Raw genomic sequence first — 25,305 nt, forward strand, 5'->3', positions numbered from 1 at the left:
CCATAAAGTACAAAAAAATGTATGTGAATGGCCATTGGCAACAGCAGTAACAACAACAACAACAACAACAAGGAAGCAGAACAACATTGTGGCAAGTTCATGCAAGGAATACTTTGTCGTTGTCCACGTTTGCCGCAAACTCTTGTTGTCGTCATTCTCTCTGTTGTTGTTGTTGTTATTGTTGTTGCTGCCGCACGCAATTTGGAATTTATTTGCACAATAATTGGCAAGCTGAATCAATAAACGCTCGCGGGCAGCCGAAAACAATAAATTAAGAATTGCCACTTCGAAATGATCATCATCATCGTCGTCATTAACTCGATCTTCATTATGATAGGGAGCAGCTGTAATGATCGTTGTTGTTGTTGCTGTGAGTGAAAAATGAGCCATAAGCGTAGCGTAGCGAGAATAATCGAAAATTGTGGTAGGACAGCAAAAAAAGAACAACAACGAGCGAGTAGCAAATAAAAGCGAAATTGAATTTTGTAAAATCGATAAATTGAAATCGATTTATATGAGGTGTCGTTAAAGCAAGCAGAACTAAGCAAAGCCAATTAAATAAAGTGCTATCGATAAATTATCGATAAGTTACTGATGTGTACAACTTGTGGAAGCAAAGCCAATTAACTAAACTATGCAGTAGTCAACTAAATGTTATCGATAAATTATCGATAAACTTTAGATTTATAAAAGTAAAGCTGAAGTCATAAAAATACAAAGCCACTTAGTTTAACAGAGCAGCAGTCAATGTAAGTGCCTTCGATAAATTATCGATAAGTTATCGATGTATACAATTTGGGTGTAGAGCGACTGAAGTCATAAATAAGAAACGCTGCTCAGTCAAATTAATCGCTATCCATAGATTATCGATAAGTTATGGATATAATATTTGAAAAGATTTCTCATTGCTATCAGTAGTCTATGGCATATCGATAACACGATAATTATCTGCACAGCGCTTAAACACAGCGATCGTTTATCGCTAGCGGTTGAAGTAATTGATTAGACACACTAATTGGCTGCCGCATGCCACACATTGCCAGCTTTCCACGCTGAATTATCGATAATAAATCAATGTGACAGCTATTTGCGAGATGCCTTCGATGTGATTGCATGAAAAATCGTTGACAGCATTCGATTAAAGTGGGAGTGCAAAGTGGGAGTGAGACGGGGGATGAGGAGAGTCAAGATGCCACATGACTGATGATTGAGGCGATTAGCGAAGCGTTAACGTGCAACAACACAAAAAATGAAGAGAGTAGAAGAAGAAGAAGAAGTAGACAGATAGATAGATATAGAAAGCGGCGAGCGAAAACAAAGCGAAATCTTTTGCGAGCCGGAAATGAATGTATGCGAGGTGATAAACGAGATAAAAGTGCAGCTAAATAGCAAACGAAATACAACAACAACAACAACAACGGCGGTAACAGCTGCAGCAACAACTAATGTGAAATGAAGCAAAGCGCAGCTAAAGAATGGCCAACGAATTGTGGCAACGCTGTGGCAACGCGATACAAGCGACTGATACACACACAATTTTCTTTGTGGCAGCAGCAACAACTTCCTCATACCAACAGCAACTGTTGCTGGTGCAGCAGCAATAGAAAAAACGTTTGACAACCGAGGAGCAAGGGAAGGGAGGTGAGGGGGGAGGCATGGCTTAATTAGTGCAGCATAGCAAGTGCAGCGGCATACTGCGGCAAGTTCGTGTCTTAAGTCTTTGGTTTTGTTGTTTTTGAAAACGTCGAGCAAGTTTGTTGCTTAAGTCACTGCCGGCGCAAGTTCGTTGTTCAAGTCTTTTTTCGGTGTCTATCAAAAGCGAGAAGCTAACTTTAAAATGAAATGAATGAAATACGAAAATAAGCGAGTTCGTTGTGCAAGTCTTTTGTGCAAGTTCGCAGCTTAAGTCTTTTTCTCGATAAAAATGCGCAAGTTTGTTGCCTAAGTCATCCAAGTGGCGGTGCGAGCAAGTTTGCCGCTTAAGTCATTTCGAGTGCTAAGCAAAGAAAGAGAGACGAACGCAAAAGCAAGTTCGTTGCCTGAGTCTTTTGTGTTATGCACAAGTCACATCAAAATATTGATGCAAAGTGGCAAAGTGTAGCGGCAACGCCCACAGCCCCAAGCACCGTTAACAATAATCAAGGGGGCGGGGAGTGTGGACTGTGGAGTGTAGAGATGGGCGGGAGGGGGAATTAAAAATAGACATAGAAATTAATTGCGATGGCAGCGAGCAGAAAAGAAAAGAAGAACAGAAGAACGAACGAATGTTGTCGATGATGGGCGCGGCGCACAACGCATTGCAACTGGGCAGGCATGAAGATGCATCTTACAGCTGCATCAGATAATAAATTAGACGCAACAAGAGAGCGATGGAGAAGGCGGGGAGGGAGGGAGGTGAGAGAGACGCGCCCAGCTGCAGAGCTGAGACTGAACTTCGGGGCGTTGTTTGGCTGAAAATTGTTCGCCGTCTGCTTTTGTCTTTTGCTATTTTGAAAGCGGCAATTCATTTTCGTTTTGTCAGCAAAAGAAGATGACGGAGTCGGAGTCGGAGACGGAGACGGGAGAAGAAGAAGCAGCGGCAGTTAATTGTTGGGCAGTCGTCAAGAGCGCGTTTTTCGCGGCTTGGCGAGTCCAAATCAAAAGCGCAGCAAACGTTTTAAAGCGTTGCTCGCATTACTCAATGTCATTGCCGCAGAGCCGCCAACGCTGCCGCCAAAGCCAATGCCAAAGCGAAAGAAGATGCTGCTGCTGCCACAGCTGCAACTGTTGCAACTGTTGCAACTGGAACTGCAATCGTCAATTAGTTGGCGAGTAAAGCCACACTGACATTTATCTGTGCAGCGCCCTAATTGTGAAGTATGGCCAACTTGCAACGTCAACGTTTGCTACGTTTGCTTGCAACCGGCGCAATCATTGTCAGTCAGTTTGAGTGACTAATTGCCAACTGATTGCGGCTCTGACTTATAAATAGTCAACAACGTTGCGTTGCGTTGCGTTGCCTTTGCATTGCATCGCGCTAAAATCAAAGTCAAGTTCAACTCAAACATCAAGCAAATCAAGCAAAGCAAAGATAAAACTTACCTTCAAGTATTTTTGTTGTTGTTGCTGCAGCTTCAAAGTGCGTCAACTGCAACGAGACGTGGAAAAAGAAAAGAAATGCAATTTGTTAGTGACACAGTTTTCGCGGTTTATGCAAATACTTAAACAAAAACATGCAAAGTCATGTCAGGACATGTCCAATTTACATTCATCAATCGACTTGACATGATTCCTAACCAAAATACACTTCAACACAAATCGCACAGAGACGATGAAGCACAAAAAAAAATACAAAAAAAATAACTCGCAACTAGAATTTCAATATGCGAACTCTCGACCTCCATTTGCCAAGTGCTTTTTCCTAACAACTATTGACTGAGTTTTTCATGTGCAGCTTTCCCTCACTCAATAATTATGCATCAATTTCTACTTGAAGCCCAAAGTGCTGACTAACTTTAACGTTTTTTGTTTTTTTTTCGATGTCAGTTTAAATCACATTAAATTTGCGAAAGCTTTCAAATTTTTTGTTTTCAATTATATAGAATGAAATACAAATAGTGGAATTTATAAGAAAGTAATTGTAAATTGTAAAAGATAAAAAAGATCTTAACATTTTATCAATTATAATGAATAGAATTAAAATAGTTGACTCAGAGTAATATGGAATTAAAAAAAAATTGTTGAATTAATTGGAAAATTTAACTGCTTTCGAAAATTAAATATTGAATTCTAATCGATTGCATTGTGAAGGCCAATACAAATCTTAACATATTTTAAATTATGTTGAATAACTTTAAATTAGTTCACTTTGTGGTTGACTTTTACAGAAAGTTTAAAGTTGTAATTGAAACTGAAAGAATTTCAACGATAATTTGACTGCTTTTGAAAAATAGTTATTACATTTAAATCACTTAAATTACAAAAGCTTTTACGTGTCTTAATATAATTTACAACTATATAGAATGCAATACAAATAGTTGAGATTATAGAAAGGTTGAAAAGTTTCGTAATGAAATATAAATAGTTGACTTAATAGGAAGATTGAACAGTTTTGTAATGAAATATAAATTAGTTGCAAGTTTTACAAAAAGTTTATCGAAAGTTTAAATTCGGTGTAAGACTTTTGCTCTATAGTTAATTAATTCTATATATCTGTCGCATTTTAGGCAGTTTTCCATTTGATGATTTTGCTATTGTCTCCAAATGCTTTTTGATTGTATTCAGTTATGCTTACAAATTGCTTGCAGCTGGGGGCATTCATTAAAAAAGCTGCAAAGCTTTGTCTTAATTCCCAGACTGCGTCGTAAATCAAAAGCAACTTGATAAAAAGTTTTTGTCTTTCTTATTTTCGTTTCTTTTAATAAGCTGCATCCAGCTGCGTCTGCTGAAGTTTTTCTGCTGCTGCTTTCTTTATGCTGTGTGCAGCAAAGTGCAGCTAGTTTTTATTTTTTTTGTTGTTGTTTGGGAGCCAAACAATGCGCCTTAATTATTAGTTATTCCCGAATCTGATCATAATAACAATCAGCTTAAAAGCGAGACCGAGAGAGAAGAACAAGTTTGTTTTGGTTTTTTGTTTTTTTGTATTTTTGTTGTTGTTAATTTAAGCTACTTTTCTTTGGGCTTTGATCATCATTTTCTCAGCGCTGCTGAATGCATATTTGAACTTATTTGGTGGTCAGCTGACGACGACGACGACGACGACGACGACGTCGACTTCGAGTCGTGGCCATTGTCATCATCATTAAAGCCACGTTGTGGCATGTGTGTGTGTGTGTGTGTGTGTTTGCTTCATTCTGGTTTCGAACATGTTCTTTGGCTTGTAAGCCCCGCTAACTGTCGCTCTCCACTCTCCACTCTCCGCTCTCTCTCTCTATCGCTTGGAAAAGTTGCTGCGTAACGGTATCTACTACTCAGAGTCTTCGTCTAATGGGTTATTGATATACGCTGCGGCTGCGACTCCGGCTGTTGCATGTGGCAACGGTCGCCCAAGTCATCATTCAATCGTGTGTGGAAAGTGCAAAAAAGAAACGAGCGGATGCCAGCAACTAAACCAACATCAGATCTCCATCGCTTTATATACATACGTCTATATATGTATTTGTATATATTTGCATGCTGAGTAATTAAACTAACAGCTGCAAACGAAAACAATTAAATCGAGGCAACTTGGTGACATGCAACGGCAGCAACAGCAGCAACGGTAGCAATAAATGTTTTGCTTTCTATTTGATTGCAAACAAAAGACTTAAGACACAAACTTATGGCGAGCACTTGCTTTTCTTCATTTTTTTATTAGGCCGCATGCAAATGTGCAACGCCTCGCTGAGCTGCCACGCTTCACGTTGCCAACTTGCTCCAATTTCCACAGAAAATTCTACGAAGCGCAGAGAGCGAGAAGCGAGAAGAAGAAGAAGCGAGCAAGCAAGCGAGCGGTGCACAACAGCACACATTCGCATACTCCACAAACATAATTTACAAACACTCACACACATACAAACTTACACTCACTCACACGGCAATGAATCGCATTTGCATGCGCCCAAAGTCCAATTACAGTTGAGCTCATTAAAAACTGTTTGTTGCCCATTAAATGAGCGCAAGCACACGGCAAACACAGGCAAATACAAGAAGTAAGAAAGCTGAGATACCCGGTACACATTTTGTATTACTCTAAAAATATACCAAATAATATACCACAAAAATACTAAAATATACCAAGGGCTACTCATTCTTTATAGAAGAAAAAACAGTGCGGTTTTATTTTAAAAATATACCTAATTAATATACTGCAAAAATACTGAAATATACCGAATGCCACATTTGGTATTGGTATTGATATAGTAATACATTTTGAATAAAGCCAAAGTAGTGCGGTATTATTCTAAAAATATATACCAAATTAATATACTGCAAAAATACTGAAATATACTGAATGTCACATTTGGTATATTGATATAGTAATACATTCATAGTGTACCCATTTTGAATAAAGCCAAAGTAGTGCGGTATTATTCTAAAAATATACCGAACAATATACCACAAAAATACTAAAATATACCAAAACTGGTAAAAATATAAAAACAATACACTGCGATATTCTAAAAATGTACGAAATGAATTTACCAAAACAATACTAAGATATACCGAACCCTATATTTGGTATATTTATATCAAATCAAAGATATCAGCTAAAGCAACTAAGCCTCTATTTCCAATAGTTTCTAAGATCTGGGTGTTCATATGAATGGACAGACAGACAGCCGGATATGGCTATATCAAGAACATTTATACTTTATGGGTTCGGAGATGCCTTCTTCTGCCTGTTACATACCTTATAAAAAGGCATAAGTTTGTACATAAGTAATACTTATGCTCACACAGACATATAAATGAAATATATACATATAAGCAGACATTTACACGTCAAGTGCAATGATATCATCATCATCATCATCATGATCGCTGGCAACTTGAAAATGACACTCGAAATGGGAACACTTTCACGCATTTGCTTTGCCAAGAACAACAACAACAAAAAACCGAACGAGCGAGCGACAACAACTTGATTTGGGGAAGTGCTACACACAAGGCCTCAAGAACTTGCTAATCCATCAAGCACAAAAGCAGCACGCCCAGCGGAGACAGCTTGAGTTAAGAGTTGCTGTTGAGTTGAGTTGAGCTCTTCTGTTGATGACTCTTTCAATCAAATGCCAAAAACAAAAAGAAAGACAAGAATATTCAGTGGGTGCTAATCAAGCGAGTTGCTGATTGATGAGAGCGCAGACAGCAGACAGCGGACAGCGGACAGATAAGAGTTAAGTCTTAACAAGCGTAAGCATTTCAAAATTGGCCACTAAAAGGAGGAGAGAAAAGCGAGACAAAACTCTCGACTATTACAAGCATTAGATCATATGCTAATTGCAGAACAAAAACAAAAACCATGACTAAAGGCCAAGCGAAAGCCAAGTTAAATAGTTAGTAAAAAGTGCCACTCGACTACTTTCATTTGAGGAAAGAATTCTGGAACTTCTTTTCTTTTTGTTTTTTTTTTGTTTGTTTTGGGAGGCTGAATAATAATGCTGACCCAATTCATCACGCAGTCGACAAACCAAATTCATAATGGGAACTAAAAGAGCGGAGAAAAAATAAACGAAACAAAAGCCAAAAAAAGAACCGTTGACTAGCATAGATAGCATAGCATAGCATAGATATATAGTATATAGTATATACTCTGTTTACTGCCCCATTATCATCATCAAAAGAAAACGAAAATATTTCAGCTGGAACGAGGAAAGTGCCAGATCATCATCATCATCATCATCGTCGTCATCATCCACACACATTGCTGAATTGGAACAGTCTTCGGTTGCTTCTTCAGTTCTTTTTTTTTGGTATTCTCGTTTTTTTTTTTGCTGTTTGCTGTTTGCTGAATGATTTCGAGTGCACTCACTCAGATTCACAATCGCTGTATCGCTGACCATTCAACAGCCACTCGAATTTGTCAGCTCAAGGTGTGAACACAAGAGTCTCTTCACTTCACTTTGTTTGTTCGCTTTGCCGAAAAACAAAAACACAAAAGCAGAAAAACAGAAAAAAAATAAACTAAGCTGCGCGCAAATTCAACTTGGTGTATTGTCGCAAAACAGGTGCTTGCCACAAATGGTTGCAACAAACTGGGTCAGCAACAGACACCGACAAAACTGTGCCACACTCAAATTTTGAGACGCAGCGAAGCGGTAAATCCAAACTGCTCGCAACTGATGCAACACAACTTGCAACACGAGTGGGAACGAATCTCTCTCTCTATCTTCAAGTTCAGCTTTATCGCATTTAATTGCAACTTGATTACAAATTGAATTGCACTTCAATAAAACGTTGCTTACTCTAAGCTAAGTTTATTGCACTTGTTCTCAATTTAGCTGCGACTTTAATTTCTACGACTTGCTCTCGCCAGGTTTTCAAATTCCAGACAAAACTGCAAACTCATCAAAGCTCAAATGTCTGCAAGATTTTCTCTGCTGTGAAATTGCATTTCCTTGATAGAAGACATTTAAAGTCGCATGTAAATAAGTACAACAAAAATCTAAAGTAACGCACTATAAATAAATAATTGCAAATTTTCTAACTTGTAAATTTTTTGATTTCTGCTCAGCTTTGTTGTCTTATGAAGACTTTTTTTTGTTTTAAGAATAGAAAATTGTCAAATATCAAGTATTTCTTTAAAGATGATTAATCATTATAAATGCTATTATTATATTTTCGAAATTTATGAGCATAATTTAAAAATATATTTTAAATTATTGTTCATTTAAATGGAATTTATTTCTCAATTGAGGCTTGCATTTATTTCCTTGTAATTGAAAAATGAATAATAAACGAAAATGAATAATAAACTCTTCTCCACTTTGTAATTTCATTGACTACTATTTTTGTAAACCAATAAATGATCCTTTTTATATTTTCTGAACTTCTAAGCATAATTTCAAATTATATTTATATTTAAATTGGTTCAAAATTGAATAGAATTTATTTCTCAATGAAATCTGCATAGTAAATTCATCAATGCTCAAACTATTCGCTCGATTTTCTTTTTAAAAGTTTTGAAATTCGTTTTTTTTATTACTTTTTTATATGTTTTAGTGGAGCTTGAACTTATTTATTTATTTATTTTTACTTTTACAAGTTGAATTTCCTTGATGGAAAATGCTTTTGCAATAACAGCATTCTTTTTTTCTGTAATTTAAATTTATTATTTATGACTAGATTTAATATAAAATATAAATAAATAATAAATTTGAATTTCTTGTAATTATGAAATGACTTCTCAAAGATTGTTTTTAGTTTAAGCAAATACTAAAATTCGATGCTACAATTTGCAAAACAGTTTTTCCTCAATAATATGGTACTTAATAATATAGTAGTTTCTCTTCCTCTTCTTCGGCCTTCTTCTGCGCTTTTGCTGTGACCCTTTGAAGCGTCTTTAGACTGTCATTCACATTCGACTCGTGTCGTGTACTTTATTCTAATCTAATGAACATCGATTTCATCAATTTCCGCAACAAGAACTTTGCGATTTTGCGACTTGGCAACTTGATTGCCACACGAATGAAAAAAAAAGCCGACAAATGCGAGGCGCATTGAAAAGTGGGCCAACAACAACAACAAGAACAACAACAAATCGAACTACAGCAAAAGCTTTTAGCGCTTAACGTTTAGTTCGAGTTGTTGCTGGCATCTTTTTCGTTGTTGGTTTTCGTTTTTGGTGTTGCGCTTGGCTGTGGCAGATTTGGGTCAGTTTTGTAGCAGCTGCCGACACGCATCGCCTCGGAAACGGTCCACATGAAATCGGGGCGCCGGCGGCCAGCAAAAGAGCAAGAATAACACCAACAACAGCCGAATGACTGACGACAGCTAACGACAGAGAAACTACATTCATTTGCCATGAAATGTGCATGGTTTAATTAAAGCGAACAGCGAGAGAGAGAACATCTAATGCAAATGGTTGCCTGCTGCGCAAGTTCGTTGCCTAAGTCTTTTGTTTGTACTGAGTGCTGTGTGCAACGCGTTTCGTTCTGTAAATTGTTTTTAAGCCCCGTCTTGACCAGGCGGGCGGTCCGCTTTAAGTTCTCTTTTTTTTCAGCGTTTTTACGATTCGATTATAAAACAACAAGTCATTTTTATGCAACATTATTACGTTATTTCCGGGGCGGCAAGAACATCAAGACGTCGACGTCGACGACGACGACAACAGAAACAATAAACTTTAATTTCAACAAAGTCAAGCTAAACATTTTTTGGCTTCTGCCCGAGATGTTCTCTGTTTGTGTGTGTGTGAAAAGCCATAAAACAAGACGCCGGTCTCAATGGCGAGGTGCAATGTGTGTGCGTGTGTATGTGCGTGTGTGTGTGTGCCACTGTTTGTTGTGGGGTGGGGTAAAGTGGGGTAAGGCGCTGCCTTGGGGGGGCTGCTGCGACTTCTGCTCCGCATTTGACTTTTTTTTTTCTTCTTCTGCGTGCGCATTTTTTCTCTTCTGCTTCGTTTTTTTTTTTTAATGCGTTTCTCATGCTTTGGCCCGTTGCTTTTTGCTGCGTTCTTTCTCTCTTCTTCTCCTTCTCTCTCTCTTTCTCTGGCTCAGCTTTTTTTCTTACACTAAATGCTTTCCTAATGAATTGGGTGACCGGCTACGTCGACGTCGACGACGACGACGATGGCGGCCGCGGTAATAACGGTTAATTGCGTTAATGACTTTAACAGAAAATATAAAGCGCAAGCATTAAAATAATAATAAAAAAGCACGAAGCAGGCAGCAAAAGAAAAAGAGTTGAGCAACCAAACAGAGTCAGAGCGAGGGAAAAATTATCAACTGCATTTTCCAATGCATTGAAAATGTCGCAACAGGGAAAAGGGGCAACTCTTTCACATACATACACACTCACACACACACACACATACACATTCGCACACTCGCCTCTTACGCATGCATAATTTTGCATTCATTTTTAGCGTGAATGCAAGGCATTTGGTCAACGCAAGTTCGTTGCCTAAGTCTTTTGTTTAGCGCCTGCATTTGAAATTCAAGTGCAAACAACAAAACGCAATGAAGAACAGCACTGAATAGAGTTACCATCATCAACAACTAATAAAGTGCATTTTCATCTATAATATTCGAAATGTGTTTACGACACATAAAAATCATTTTTATTGCTGAGCATTGCAAGAATAACAAAAATTTATTGATTTATGCGCAAAAATAGTTTGATATGTTTTTTATAGGAAAGTAATTTGATATTTTGTTGCATTCATTGAAAATGTTAATATGCGTTTTTCAGATGAAATGATTTTTTATTGCTTTCATTTAAATAATTCGATTCTTTTATACTTTGAAGTCATCATAATTATGAAAATTACATTTTATTTTCCAACATTATTATTTCAAATTTATATTATTTTATTTAACATTTTTATTTTATTAGTAATCATTTTTTTTTTTTTTTTCATTATTTTATTATTAATTAATTTATTTTTATTGAAATTTATATTTCATATGAAATAATCATTAATAAGGATCTAGATGCCAAGTCAGCTAAATCACATATTACTTTTCCATATTATATATTATTTTATTTTCTATTTTTATTTTAGTTAATAGAATTTAATGTTTATTTTTATGGGAAGTTTTTATATTTTATGCGAGATAAAAAAAAAAATATTAGTTAGGTGTTTTTTTTTTAGTATCCTTTTAATAAACTGAATTATTCTAGCATTTTCAGTATTTATTTTATATGTTGATCAATTTTGTGTCATATTTGCAAACATTGCAATTCTTAAGTTGTATTATTTTATTTTTTGAAATAATATATTATAAGTTATGTTTTTATTTATTTATTTAGTTGTACTAATCTTTAATTTTTTATTTTGCTTGCATTTTCAACACTTCTTACAAAAATCTCATAAAAAAAATATACAAAAAAAAAATCCTCTTTGATTTATTAGATGTTATTGTTGTTGTTGTTGTTGGTTCTTGAGATCATTTTTATTGCAGCACTTTTGGGACTCGGATTTTGTCTCACGGGAAATGTAAGTAAAGGAAATCTTACCTTCTTTGTAATAATTTATTGCACGATCAATCACGAATTACAGTTTGTTCTTGTTGTTGTTTGGTGTTGTTGTTATTGCAGACGCTTTCTTTCTCTCAGTTGTTACAAGTTGTTTAGCGAGAATCCTTTCGCGTTTCTTGTTTTGTGTTTGTTTCTTTTCTTTTCTTTTTTTGCCGTTTTGTTGTTTGCTTTGGCTGCAGTTGTTGTTGTTTGTTGGTAAAACAGACCAAAGACAAAAAAAAAAAGATTGAGAGATGCTTGCACTTTTACACTTTCGAAGCACTTTTGTTGCAGAGCGGCGAATTTGGGGGAAACTCAGAAGGAAGTATCCGCCAAGCGAAACAAATGTTGCAATCTTGCACACACAATTTGTAGTTTGAAGTTCACTAGGAAGCACACTTTGCTGTTGTGTTGTTGAGATTCTCAACCAAACCAAAAAAAAAGAACTGAAGATATGTCCACGCTGTTGCTGTTGCTGCTGATGCGACTGAGACGAGACGCTGTTAGCACTTCAATTGCATTACGCGCAATGGCTGGTGGGCCAGCGAGTGCGCCACTTTTATGCCTTTCCCAGAGGTCTCCACACCAACACCAACACGAACAGCGGAGGTAACAGCAACAGCAACGGCAACAGCGGCAGAAGCAGAAGCAGCGACAGCGACAAGAACTGAGCTGAACTGAGCTGAGAGAGCGACCTCGCAGAAGAACAGCAACAGCAGCAGAGAAAGCTGCGTCGTCAAGCACAATAAGAAAGCCAATGCAGAGCTGGCGACTGCGGGCAGCGCATTGCAAACGCACAAAACGACAAAGACAACAACAACGACAACGACAGCGACAGCGAAGAAAAGCGCGAGCCCATTTCTACTTCACACACACACACACACGCACATAGTTCAGTCGAACGCGCGATGCAGAACAAGCAAGAGAACAAGAGAGCGAGCGCACTCTCCATACAAAGCTTACTCTCCAGCCGGAGACTTCTGCGACTTCGCCTCTTGCCTTGGACTTGGACTTGGACTTCGAGTTGCTCGTGAACTTCTTCTAGTGGCTTAACAGCAAGCAGTGTTAACAGCAGTGTGCGCGTAGCATTGAACTTGAACAACAGAGTCGCTTGCTCTCTCTCGCTCTCTCGCTCTCTGGCTCTCTTGTGCTCTCGCGCTCGCGCGAACGAAACGAAATGAAACGAAGTGAAGTGAACGAACAAACGAATACAAACGAATGAGCGAGGCAAGCGAGTCATGGCAAGACAACGGCACCTGTTACAGCGCATCGATTTGCATGGCTACCGTTTTGGGCATTACGATGGTGAGTACAGTTTGTGGATGGGGCGTAGACAAAGGGAAGGAGCTTGGAGCGGGGAAGGGTCGCCATTAGTAGGATTAGCAGCAAAAGCAGATCGCGCTCGTCGTAATCGTAATCTTGTCAGCATCTCTACACACACAAGTTCTCTTTCTGTCTCTGTCTTGATCTCTTCCATCTTGCTATTGACTGATAAATATGCTAATGAATTACGAGTCCACTCTTTCTAATCTGGGCATCTGGAATGTTGTGCAATCAGCATAATGATAAATCAAACATGCATAAATCTTTTTTTTTACATCATTTCCTCTATGCTCCTCTTAATTTGGGCTACAATTGATAATGAGCGCAAGAGCGCTCTTAATGATGAAGAGCTTTTACTCCTGCTGTGACCTTAAGCTGCATACTATAGTTCTCTACCCTCTAGGGTGCTAACCATCGCCTACAGCGTGTGGGACACACGTTCGTCTCTTAGTCTATCTATTCAGTTGAATGACTTTAGTCTATGTATGCCCAAGATGGGGGACGACGACAAATACCACAACTTTGGAAGATATGTATTGTATGTGCATATGTATTCCGGGGGCTTCAATTATGTGCATAAAATTCTCAGAAAATTTCTTAGAGCTAAGACTTTTCCTTATAGAGTTGCGTTTTGTTTACTGCCAAGTTTAGTGGAAATTCCTATTGACTTGGAAATTTCAATATTTGCTTAAATGTAATAACAGTATATTTGGAAGTTCATTTAGTTGGTTTTATAATTATTATTGCATTTTATATATTTTTCAATTTGTGAGATTAAATTTGTAATTATTGAATTTAATGAAGAGCTTATAAAAGTAGAGTTAATAATTATGTAATTGCAATTATGGCAAAAGATTAACAAATTTCCAAAAATTTTGATTTAAGTTGACTTTATAATAATTTGTTATGAATAGTTTTCTCGCTGCACTGGGCAAAAAAAGAAAGTTGAGTTTATTTTGATAGCTGCTGCCAATTAAAGCAAAAAGGGTGACAAATTTCGCAGCCGTTACGTTAAAAATGTACAAAAGAAGCAAAAGAAGATGTACATACATGTGTTGGTATGCATATGTGTGTGTGTGTGTGTGTGTGTGTGTGTGTATTTGCATTATACATTAACGGAGCTGGCAACACAAAATAGTGAACTAGCAAGAAGTAAAGAAAACAAACATTAAAGTCGCTGCCCGCTTACTCAAACAGACAGCGAGCAGCGACGTCGACAGCGTAATGAGAATTTTAGTTAAAGCTCTTCGCTCAGTTTTGCTCTGCTCTGCTCGCAGTCGGCTACGCAGTCGCAGGTCATTGCCATGCTACTAACAGCGCTGCGACCTTAACAGTGACGCTGACGCTGACGTCTTGTAGAGTTGCCAGACAACAGGACAGTGTATATGGTGTGTGTGTGTGTGTGTGTGTGTGTGAGTGTGAGTATGTCGCTGACTGTAAATGTAATCATAATTCATTAGAGCGGCATCAATTGAGGCAGTCGCCTTGACATAACAGCAAATGTTGAGAGTTGGAGACTTGCCTTGCGACTGCGCAGCGACGACAATAATTAAGATCGCAACGAATGCTGTGCAGAGTAAAGCATTGCAATCGCAATCGCAGTCGACGTCGCTGCTGCGGCTGCTTTGGCTGCTGTTAGAGTTAAAGTTGAAGCAGTTGCCGCGAAAGCGTAAAGAAATCACTTAAAATAAGAAAATTGCTTGACGCTTTGGGTTCCGCTTACTTAAGCTGCCTCTGTCGCCGCCGTCGCCGATGCCTCTGCCTCTGTCTCTGCCTCCATCTCTGCTGCAACGCTTTAGCATTAGTTTTAACTGTGCACCCCCACTTCATTTATCTCCCTCTCTCTCTCTCGCTCTTCCCGCTACCTTTGCCAGCAAACAGCGTGTTCTATGTCACAGCTGCAAATCGCAAAGCACCGTTGCAGCAAAGTCTCCATTGCAATTGCAGCTGTAGCTGTTGTTATTGTTGTAGTTGTTGCTTTTCGGGCGCCACAGCAACAACAATTGCATGCTAGTGATGCGTCGATGTGCGATAGGCCGCGTGTCACGATCATCTGCTGAGTCATAGTCGCGTGTCACGCGCCCAATTCACAAGATGTGCGTAACCTTAATTAATCCTCGCCTCAGATTCCGCACATTTCTGCTGCTACACTTTATGCGTTGTCATAGCCGTCATTTTGTGCGTGTCACGCAGCGGAAAGGTGGAAAAAGAGACGGAAGAAGAAAGGGTGTTAGACAGTTGAGAATGTTAAAGAAGCTACAAAAAATTCTGCAGGGTAGAAAGATAGAGGAGAGAGAGTTAGAGAAAAGCAAGAGAGGTCGTTAAGGATCGATTGGTAAGGATTTCTAGAAAGATGGTTGAGATGGTTGAAAAGTTCGTCTCTAACTTAAATCATTAAAGCACCTCTTCGAATAAGATCTAGTTTTCATTTAATAACTGAGTTTCTTCAATTTGCAATTTATGAAGTGAAAAGAGGTAGTTAAGGAAAGAGATTTGCAAGGATATATAGAAATGTGGTTAAAGAAAAGTTCGTCTCTAACTTAAATCATTAAAGTATTTCTTTGAATAACATATATTTTTTCGTTGAATAAGTTAGTTTCTTTAATTTGCAAGTATTGTGAAGTTAAGAGTTGGCAATACCTTAGAATTTCTAGTTATACCCTGCTAAATCAACGTTGGTCCATTTTAAGCACTTAAGATTATAGATCACATAATCATATTACGGAATAATAATTCTGTTTTATGTTTTACAAGCTTCTTCGATTTGTTTTCGTCTGCTGTTCACATAAATTATTCAATTGTTGAGCTGCCTTACAAATTTTCGACTCGTGTCACGCTGCCATCGCTAGCTGGCTGGAGGAAGCATTCCCGGACAGCTGTTATGACAGGCTTTGCTCGCATCTTGCAATTGGCAACTCGTATAAATCGCACAGCTGACACAGCGCTTTTGACCAGTTTGCCACCGCACAACAAACAACAAACAACAACAAAAAACACACACACATTGTTGGGTGTGTCGAGTGTTGTTGTTGTTGTTGTAGTGGTAGTTGTTGTTGGGCTCTCGTTCTAAATATTTGCAGCTTTGCAGCTTTTGGTCATATCTTGTCTTGTCTTCTGCCGTGCGACAGCCTTTCTTTTCAGTTTTGCTCAGTTTGGCGAGGTTCTCATTCTCAATCTGAATCGCGGATTCCGATGCGGCGGCTTCCAGTTTCAGTTCCACATCCAGTTCCAGTTTGCAGTTTGGAGTTCCAGTTCCAGTTCTCTGCAGAGCCTGTTGCTGAGCCGGCTTTTACTTTTGCTACCATGGAATCTCATGCTTTTGTTCCGGTGGCCAGCTAGTATCAGCTGTAAGCCGGAGACAGAGACGAAGACGGAGACGAAGACGGCAAAGTCCGCATAACCTTTCACTTCCCCTGGGCAAAATGTTGGTCCGTCCATTTCGTTTGTTTGTTTTTCGTTTTGTGATTCGATTTGATTGCCAGTTAATTAGTTGTTATCATACATATCCCCCCAGTTAATCATAGAGAGCAGACGTTAACCGTTAGCTTTCCAAAAAAGCTGAAACCGCAGTCGAATGTCTGTCGAAAATACTTTGGCCGGAAGTGGTTTACTCGACCAACGAACCAACTCTCTGATGATCTCGAATCGAGTCGAGTCGAGTTGAGAGTATTTGAACTGATTCTAAATGCGAGTACGAATCATGCAGTTTCGTGTATGGCCAAAATGGCATTCATAATGCTTACTACAAGCCTCTTGCCAAAGGGTCAAAACGCAAAGCCGCTCATTAAAGCAAATCTCTCGATGCTCTAGAAGATCGTCTTAGCTTTTCTTGTGGCTTGTGAACAACAACTTTCCTCTTACAGCCAACAACAATGTATTCGGTATTATATATTTTATGCTCTAAGTTGGCTAATTTTGTAATGGAAATTGAAAAATTATGAACAAATTGCTGCTTTCAAATTGCGCAAGTGAAACTTGCTCTGAAAGTTTGTAAACATTGAGTTATTAAATAATAAAGTGTAATTGAACAAATTCCTCATATTTTTAGAACACTTTATTTATAAATATTGACTTATTAAATAATAAAGTGTAATTGAAAAGTTTGTAAAACATTTTAGGAAATATGAACAATTCAACAGAAAATTTGATTAATGCTTATTAAATCAAATTTTCTGCTTTTCTATTAGAACAGTTTAATAGAATTCAAAAGAAAAATGTTATATAATATAATATATAATACAGAAAAAATGTATATTAAAGAAAAACTACTCATATTATAAGTAATTATTGTATTTCAATAGCGATAAAATAACTGTCTAAAAGAAATATTTATAAAAAATATATTATGAAAATTTCGAAACATATTGTTTTTGTGGCTTTTAAAGGATACAAAAAGGTTGCAAGTCCATAAATTTATTTTCTGCGTTTTAAATATGAAATATTTTAGAGAAACTGAAAATTATTAAGAATTATTAAATAATAATAAGTAGTTGAAGAGTTATTTTTTTGTATATTTAAATTGAAAAAAAATATTTCAACTTTGAGAAATGTCTGAAGATTCATTTTGAAGTTTACGAAAAACGTAATTGAAGATTTTATTTCCGATATATTTAGAATTCAAATTATTATTATTTTGTTGAAATGACGAATACAATTCCTATTTGTAATGAGATGAGCGAATAAGAAGAATTTAAATTATATTTGTATGTTGCATAATACGAAAGCAATTTTCCCCCAAACCTAAAGCTAACTAAAAAAAGTTTTAAGTTGTTAGCTGCGAAATTAAATATGATACTAATTAAATACTATAATTTATTATATTAATATGAGCTGTTTGTAAAAGACATATTAAGAAAACTTGAAAATATATTATTATTGTCGATTTTATTGCCGATATAATTCAAGCAGTTTTTGCGGCCTACAATGAATTGAGTATATTGCAAATAAATCAATGAATTTGCTGCATATTAAGAATGCAATTTCTCAATAGATTTGCCTTGATGCAATTGAATGCATAAATAAATGCGAGAACGTGTAATTTATGACACTCGTTAAGAGATAAGGTTTTAAATAGAACAAATGCAGCTGCACAATTCTCCACATCTCTCTCTCTCTCTCCGTTCTCTTCGTTCTCGGTTCGTCTTTATCACACCTGTGCTGTCATAGATTAGGTAGAGACTACTTAGTTATAAGCACTTTGATAGAATGCGCTGATCATGGCGTTTGCTGTTCTCTGTGCTCCATTCTTATCTATTCTCCAGCATAGTTGGATTTGAGCTAATGCTGATGATGTTGTAGAATGCTGAAGAACAGCAGCCCGCACGCTTAATGGCCAGACAGATGGACAGACGGACAGACGGACGGGGAAGACATCGTTACAGGTAGCCAGAGTTAGAGTTAGAGTTGGAGTTAAAGTTAAAGTTAAAGTCAGAGCTAAAGGTTCTTTTCATTTCCATGGCTGAGCTGCCGAAGGGGCAATCTCAAGAGTCTAAGTATTTATGTGTAGCTGCTAAAATGCGGGTGCCGCTTTCTCCCCCGCAGCCTCTTCTGCTCTCTTCTTCTCCCTCTCCCTCTCCCTCACCCTCCCCTCCAGCTTTGCGTGTCCATCGCACTTGGTGCTGGGCGGCCCATCTGTTGTCATCAAGGCCCCATTCGCCGTCTTCTCTGCCACTCAAAGTCTGACCAGCAATTCGTTTGTCAGTGCGAAAGAGAAAGAGAGAGAGAGAGAAAGAGACTTGAAGTTAAACCGAACTCAAGACTGTGTTTGAGCCAGCATTAGAGCCAGGCGAGCCAGGCCATTACCAATTCCACAACGCGGCTAATTAGCGCCTTGGATGCTGTGCGTCTAACAAGATGCGACAGCGACTGCGACGGCGACTGCGACTGCGAAGCGGGCAGCGCCGTCAACTGCAACGTCAGCAGCAACAACTTGCGCTTGGTCATTTGTTATACCCTGCTAAGCACAAAGGCTCAAAGGGTATGATAAATCGGCAGCAGCTGAAAGGCAATAATATAGATTAAAAATAATATGAAAAGTAGGCAGTATAGATGAAATAAATATACCTAGAGCTATATTTGGTATATTGGCATTGAAAATATACCATAGAGTACAAAATGTATAACATTGTAAGCCGTACAAAAGTATATCTTAAAAAACTTGTACAATTTTAAGCTGTTCCTATCAAAATTGCAATCATCCATACTGTGGTTGTTATTGTACGTACCACGACTCTAGCTTCAAAATAACGCTTGCTATTCAATTTTTGTATATTTGCGGGTGTGGAAGTGGGCGTGGCAAAAATTTTCAACAAACTTAAAACAAATTATATGACTATCTCTTGTAGATTCTGAGATCTAGGTGTTTATGTGGACGGACGGACAGACAGACGGACGTGGGTATATTATCTCGGCTGGCGCTTTGGCTGACAATCTGGTATATTTTGTACTTTATGGTATATTTTGAATCGAGTACAATATCGATACACCAAATTAAGCCTTTGGTATATTTTAGTATATACGTATATATATTGCGGTATATTTTCGGTATATTCGTTTAATATGGTTTTATCGAAAATGGAAATGGATTTTAATAAAAAACTTACTTTAGTTTCTATTTGTAATAGAAAATATTTGTAATTATTTCTGATCTTTTATTTTCTATATGATACGTCTAAACAAACAATAAACTCAAATTTTTTCTTCGTTTTCCTGATTTTTATTGTCCTTCATTTTTCAGTTAGTTATGATGTTTTCAATTTATTTTAATCTTAAAAAATACCAGATTTATTTAATGGCATGGCCACACTTTACATGACTATGGTCACACTTAATTTGTATTACCATGCTCATGTTGTATAACTAACTAGCTGGTATCTGAAAGTCGAGTAGACTCCACAAATGTTTTCTTCACGCTCTCGGCTCTGATTGAGTTGTGCTGTGCTGTGCATTGCTGGTGATTAGCGAGGATTGTATTAGCGTCATCCTGCACAGGATTGAGAGAGAGTTAGAGTTGCAGATGAAGTTGTTGTTGTTGTTGTTGCTGTGCCAGAGTTGTCGCCGCTTTTGCTGATGCCGTTGCTGAGTTGTCAGACGCGTCTATTTAGTCTCTAATTAATTCTGCTGCGAATTTCTTTAGCTGTTGGCGAGATTCATGACATTTATCTTAATAATTTTTGGCAGCGCTTGTCAACAGCTGGCCAAGGCGCGAGGGGGGCGTGGCATTTGCATATTTTGCCAATTTAAATGTTCGACGTGCGAGACAACAACAACAACAACAACAACAACAGCAACGAAGACAGCGACAACATGCGACGCGCACATCGATCATCATTTGCGGCACGAAAAAAAAAGTGAAATGCCTTTTGCAGCAAGTTGGCATGTTGAGCGCAGGAGGCGTGGCTGCTTCAAGGTGTAGAGAGGGGGCGACGGAGGGTGGAGGGGCGGTGAAACGATGCGGCACCGCCGGTCACACAATCGCTGGAATTCGGATTTTCTCGCTGTTTCCCCCTCGCTCTCGCTCTCCCTCTCTCTCTTCTCCATCTCCATCTCGGTCTCGATCTCCCTCTCACTTCTTCTCGCTCCCATCGCTGTCTTTTGCTGCCACATTGCCATTGCCTGATGATGATGAACGTCTTCTTCGTGTCCATCCTCGTTGGCTGGGCATTAGAATTAAGCTGTAACTTTGCATCGAAATTAAATTTATAGCTGCTGCAGCAGGCAACAGGCAACAGGCAAACAAGCAACCATGCCAATGCTCACAGCAACAACAGCAACCGGCAACAACAGCCAACAACAGCGATTGCTGCCATTAGAAACAAAGCTGCAACATTAAGTGCCTGAGATACTTTGGCATTGCCGACAATCTGATGCGCTTTAATCATGTTATAATATAACAGAAACTCGATTTGCATTCTGTTGTGCAAAATACACTTTGTTTTAATGAGTTGCAAACTAATTCAGTTGTATTAGCTATGTTTTTGTTTTGTGTTTGTTTTTTAATTTCAGATTTAATAAGTAGATGAAGCAATACATAATTAAAATACCACAACAACACATTTTAGGAAATACTCATTCCTTTATATTGTAGAACTTTGAGATATTGTTTATGATTGGCAAACTTTATCTCCAGCTTTTTTTTTAATTGTTTCATATGAACTTTGTTTATGGATTAAGCAATTTTCTTTTATAAATTGATATCACTTTTATCCCTCTTATGTTTCTGCATTGATACGCGATTCAGTCAGTTCAAACAAAGAATTTACTATGTGTCTTGACAAAGTCAGCTGTTGGTAATCATTTGGTGCGTTTATTTATTTATTAACTTGTTGAACCAGAACAGCAATAAAGTCCTATAACAAAACTCCTATCATTTTGTAGAACTTTGAGATATATTATTGATTGACGAATTTTATCTACAGCTTCTTTTTCAGTTCTTTCATATGAACTTTGTTTATGGATTAGGATATGTTGGTTGAAATTTTGCCGTATTATAGCATTATTCCTCTTTTTTTCTGCTTTGATAGCCGATTAAGTCAGTTCAAACAAAGAATTTGCTATTTTTGCTATTTGCCTTTAATACATTTTTAGTATATTTGCGGTATATTATTTCAATATATTTTAAAATTAAAACATTTCTGTTTTGCTTTTATCCTCGCAATTTTTATCTTTCTTACTTTGTTTTTAATATTTATTTTTAATTCAGAAAATAATTACGCCATTAAAAATAGAAAATATATTTGTATTTTTACAGTTTATTTCTTATTGACATAGAATTTACCTATTATCTTTAGATAGATAGATTGTAAATAAATAAAGAATATATAAAAAAAATTTCCTATTTATATTTTTATCTGCAACTTTGAAGCTTTCAGCTGTAGATATTTACCACAATAATATGAAATAACAAAATTTGTTTTTACTTGTTTTACAGTTGTCTGTAAGTGAGCGGTCAATAAATTAATATGGTAAGGTCTGCATCTTAAATTTATAAATTTAAAATTAAGTCAACATTTTGAATATTAAGCGATGCTGTTGTTGAAAATGATCATAAGATATTGCAAAAGAATCTCCCATCGATAGTTAGTTATTCATTGAATATTTTCAAATTCTTTTAAAAATTATACCCGTTAGTCATACTTGTAATTTACTTCAAATAATGATTACATGATTTCTACATTCGATATGGGAGTCAATATATAATATAGTATACAGAAGTATATATAATATAACAGTATAGTATATATAATATAATAGTATGGTATAATCTAATATACAGTAGTATATATAGGAAGTGAAAAGCGAAATATGACAGCAAATCGCCAAATGGGTAAATCGCGCTTGTAGCAACTAAAGCGGTCGAGACATTAATGCCAAGCGCTGCGATGGAGGAGGATGAGTTGTTGGTGGAGAGGGTGGAGAGGGGGAACAGCGGGTGGGATGCGATGGAATGGAGGTGATGACTGCAGTCGACTGTCGTCAGTCGCCAGTCGACAGTCGACAGTTGTCAGACGTCTCGCGACTTCGTGTCGCATTCACATGTGAAAGTTGTACGAAAACAAGAAAAATTATTGAGTAAAAACAAAAAAACCGAAAAAAAAACGAAAACAACAAAACTGAAAAACGAAACAGAAAACAGAAGGAAAATAAAAAGACAGGCGCTGTTGCTGTCCACTGTCCGTTGTCCGCTGTCCGATGTCTATGTCGATAGCGATCATCTTAGAGATCTGAGAGATCGCCGAGAGATCCCAGAGATCATGTCATGTGCTGCTTGTTATGATGTCTGGATAATGATGATGGCACTATCAGACTGATATGCATGACCCAAATTCGATATGGCTACAGTTGAGACTGCGATTGCGACTATGATTGTGATTGTGGCTTTGACTTTGACTATGACTACGACTATAACTGATGCATTCATTGGACATTGTTAGAGAGTGCTAATCGAGTCTCTCAGCTGTACTTAAGCAGAAGATCCTGTTGTTAATGTTGATTAGTTAAAGGAAAGTATTTTTCCTATAATTTAATATTTTATATACTGTTGACTGTTGATTAAAAGTTAAGCGTAAGGTGTGACTTCGTATAGCGCATTATTTGTACAGCTGTTGACATAAATGTTACTCGAAATATGTTAAGTAAAAGCATGTTAAAGTTACGCTGAAATGCAACTGTTAATGCAATGTGCAAACAATCAGATTAAACACACATTTCGAAAATGTTTGTTTATAACAGCATTTAAAGCAAAGCAGCAAAAGAATTTTATTAAAAGTAAGCGGAAAAACGAAGCTGAACAGCTGAAGTTTGTATGTGATTTTTGCTATGATTAATGGTTTAACAAATTAATTAAATTTTAAAGATGTTGCTTAGAGTTCCATACCCGGATCAAACAAACTATGTTGAGAGTGCTATTTTTGTGTGTTGTCTGAGTGCTGTTTGAAGTATTACTCGAGTGTCGCTTTGTCTAACTTGAAGTCGATTTTAGCAAATTCGATTTGTTTGGTTTTCACCTCCACTTCTCTCTTTTTTTCTTTTGCTTATTTTGGTCTGAACTCTTTTTTTTTTTTGGCCATTGTCCAGTATAATTTGCATTATGTTCTAGTTTCCATTTAAGTCTATATTTGCTTTTGCTTTTTTTTTTTTGTTGTGTTGGTTGTATTTTCTACTTGCCTTGGCATTTTCTATTTGCTGTTTGTTTTGTTGTAGAAAAGAGAGCACCTAGCCACAAAACGAACGAAAAAGGGGAGAACGAGGGGAGCAAAAAGAGATGGGAGAGGGGCAAAAAATTGAGTTAAAAGTTCCAGAAAACAGTGCAAAGTTTGCTCGTCATTGTCGAACCGTTAGTTGGCCATATAAATAACATATTTGGGCTGAACTTGTCAGAGGCAACGCGTTCTTGGCGCGCGGCAGAGTTGTGCAGGGGCGACTAGCGGAAGAGCAAACAAAAGACTTAGGCAACGAACGCGACTGCGGCTGCGACTGCGAGCTTGAAGAGATTGCGGCATCTTTAGAAATAATTATCGCCTATGTCCATATTGTTCTAACGTGAAAGTAAAAACCGTTAAGAATTAATAACTATACAAAAAGTCTGTTGGCCAAAAACGTTGGCCAAACGCAGCCAAGATGATGAGGAAGAGGAAGCCGAAGCCGAAGCCTTCGGGGAGCAACAAAAATTTATAAAAATAAACTTTTTCTTTTACTGGGTCAGCATTTTGTTGTTGTTGTTTCTAATTCTGTTGTTTGGTTTCGCTAACAACAACAGTCACAATGGCAACCACAGCAGCAGCAGCCAAAGCAGCAGCAACAACAATGACAAACAAAACGGCGTCCGCGAAAGAACCTTGATTTGATTCGACTCGACTCGACTCGAGTTGAGTCGAGTTGAGTTGAGGCGAGTCGAAGACATCAGCAAAATGCCATAAAAATAATAATAATAAAACCACTTGAAGATTTATTGCGATTATCAATATGAAAGTGATACGCGACCCAGAGACCCACAGAGACACACACACACACACACACACACACACACACATAGAAACGACGCCCACATCGAAGAAATGTGAAAGAAAAGAAATGCTAATTAATATCAGAGCTGCAGAGTTGAGTTAAGTTCAGGCAAATGGCAAATAAGTAAATGATGAGGGGGCGTTTGCTTATCCCAAATGTTGTGAGTCAGCTTCTAATGAACATAATAATTAAATTGGTTCACCGCATCAACGATGAAAGCTTTTGAAGTTGATCGTTCCATCATTGATCATTGATCATTCATCATTCACCATCGCTCATGCATTTAATCATTTCAATTTGAATACCGTTGAGCATTGAGAGCTGCTGCTGCTGCTGCTGCTGGGAGGTCTCTCTCTCTATCTTTATTTCATGCTTGTCTAGCTGGCATTGTTAACTTCTTAATCGGCATTATAATTGATCAGAGAATTGTCACTCATTTTGCAGTCGTTTGCAGTTTCTTTACCCCCCCTCTCTTTCGCTGTCTCAGGGTTCTGTCCAGTTAGTGGACAGTACTGTTGGCATCATTATCGCTTCGCCAAGTCGACTCGACTCGACTCAAGTCGTGTCGAGGCAACCATTATCATTATCATTATCATCATTAGCATTAGCAGCAACAGCAACAGCAGCAACATTCGCATAAAACGGCGCAAAAACAACTGTAAAGCTTCACAGATACAGATAGAGATACAAATGCAGATACAGATACAGATACAGATACGCAGACAGCTAAATTTCAAGTAACTGATACTCAGAATGAAACGTTGACTCGCCACTTGACAATTCTTCTCAGACTCTAAAACTCAGTCTTTGACTTTTGTTTCTTTATCTGTTCTTTTTTTT

General features: G+C 37.5%; 1 protein-coding gene across 1 annotated transcript in view; it reads right to left on the reverse strand.

The window, feature by feature from the left end:
• LOC132796057 (uncharacterized) overlaps nucleotides 1-12,081 on the reverse strand; it is a 50,645-nt gene extending 38,564 nt beyond the window's left edge. The window contains exons 1-2 of the mRNA XM_060807087.1: nucleotides 11,638-12,081; nucleotides 3,082-3,127 (exon numbers count right to left, since the gene is read on the reverse strand). The gene's annotated coding sequence lies outside the window, so the exon portion shown is untranslated. The remainder of the gene's footprint in view (nucleotides 1-3,081; nucleotides 3,128-11,637) is intronic.
• Nucleotides 12,082-25,305: the final 13,224 nt, after the last annotated feature.

The sequence above is a fragment of the Drosophila nasuta genome, chromosome X (genome assembly GCF_023558535.2).
Source record: "Drosophila nasuta strain 15112-1781.00 chromosome X, ASM2355853v1, whole genome shotgun sequence".
NCBI lineage: Eukaryota > Metazoa > Arthropoda > Insecta > Diptera > Drosophilidae > Drosophila > Drosophila nasuta.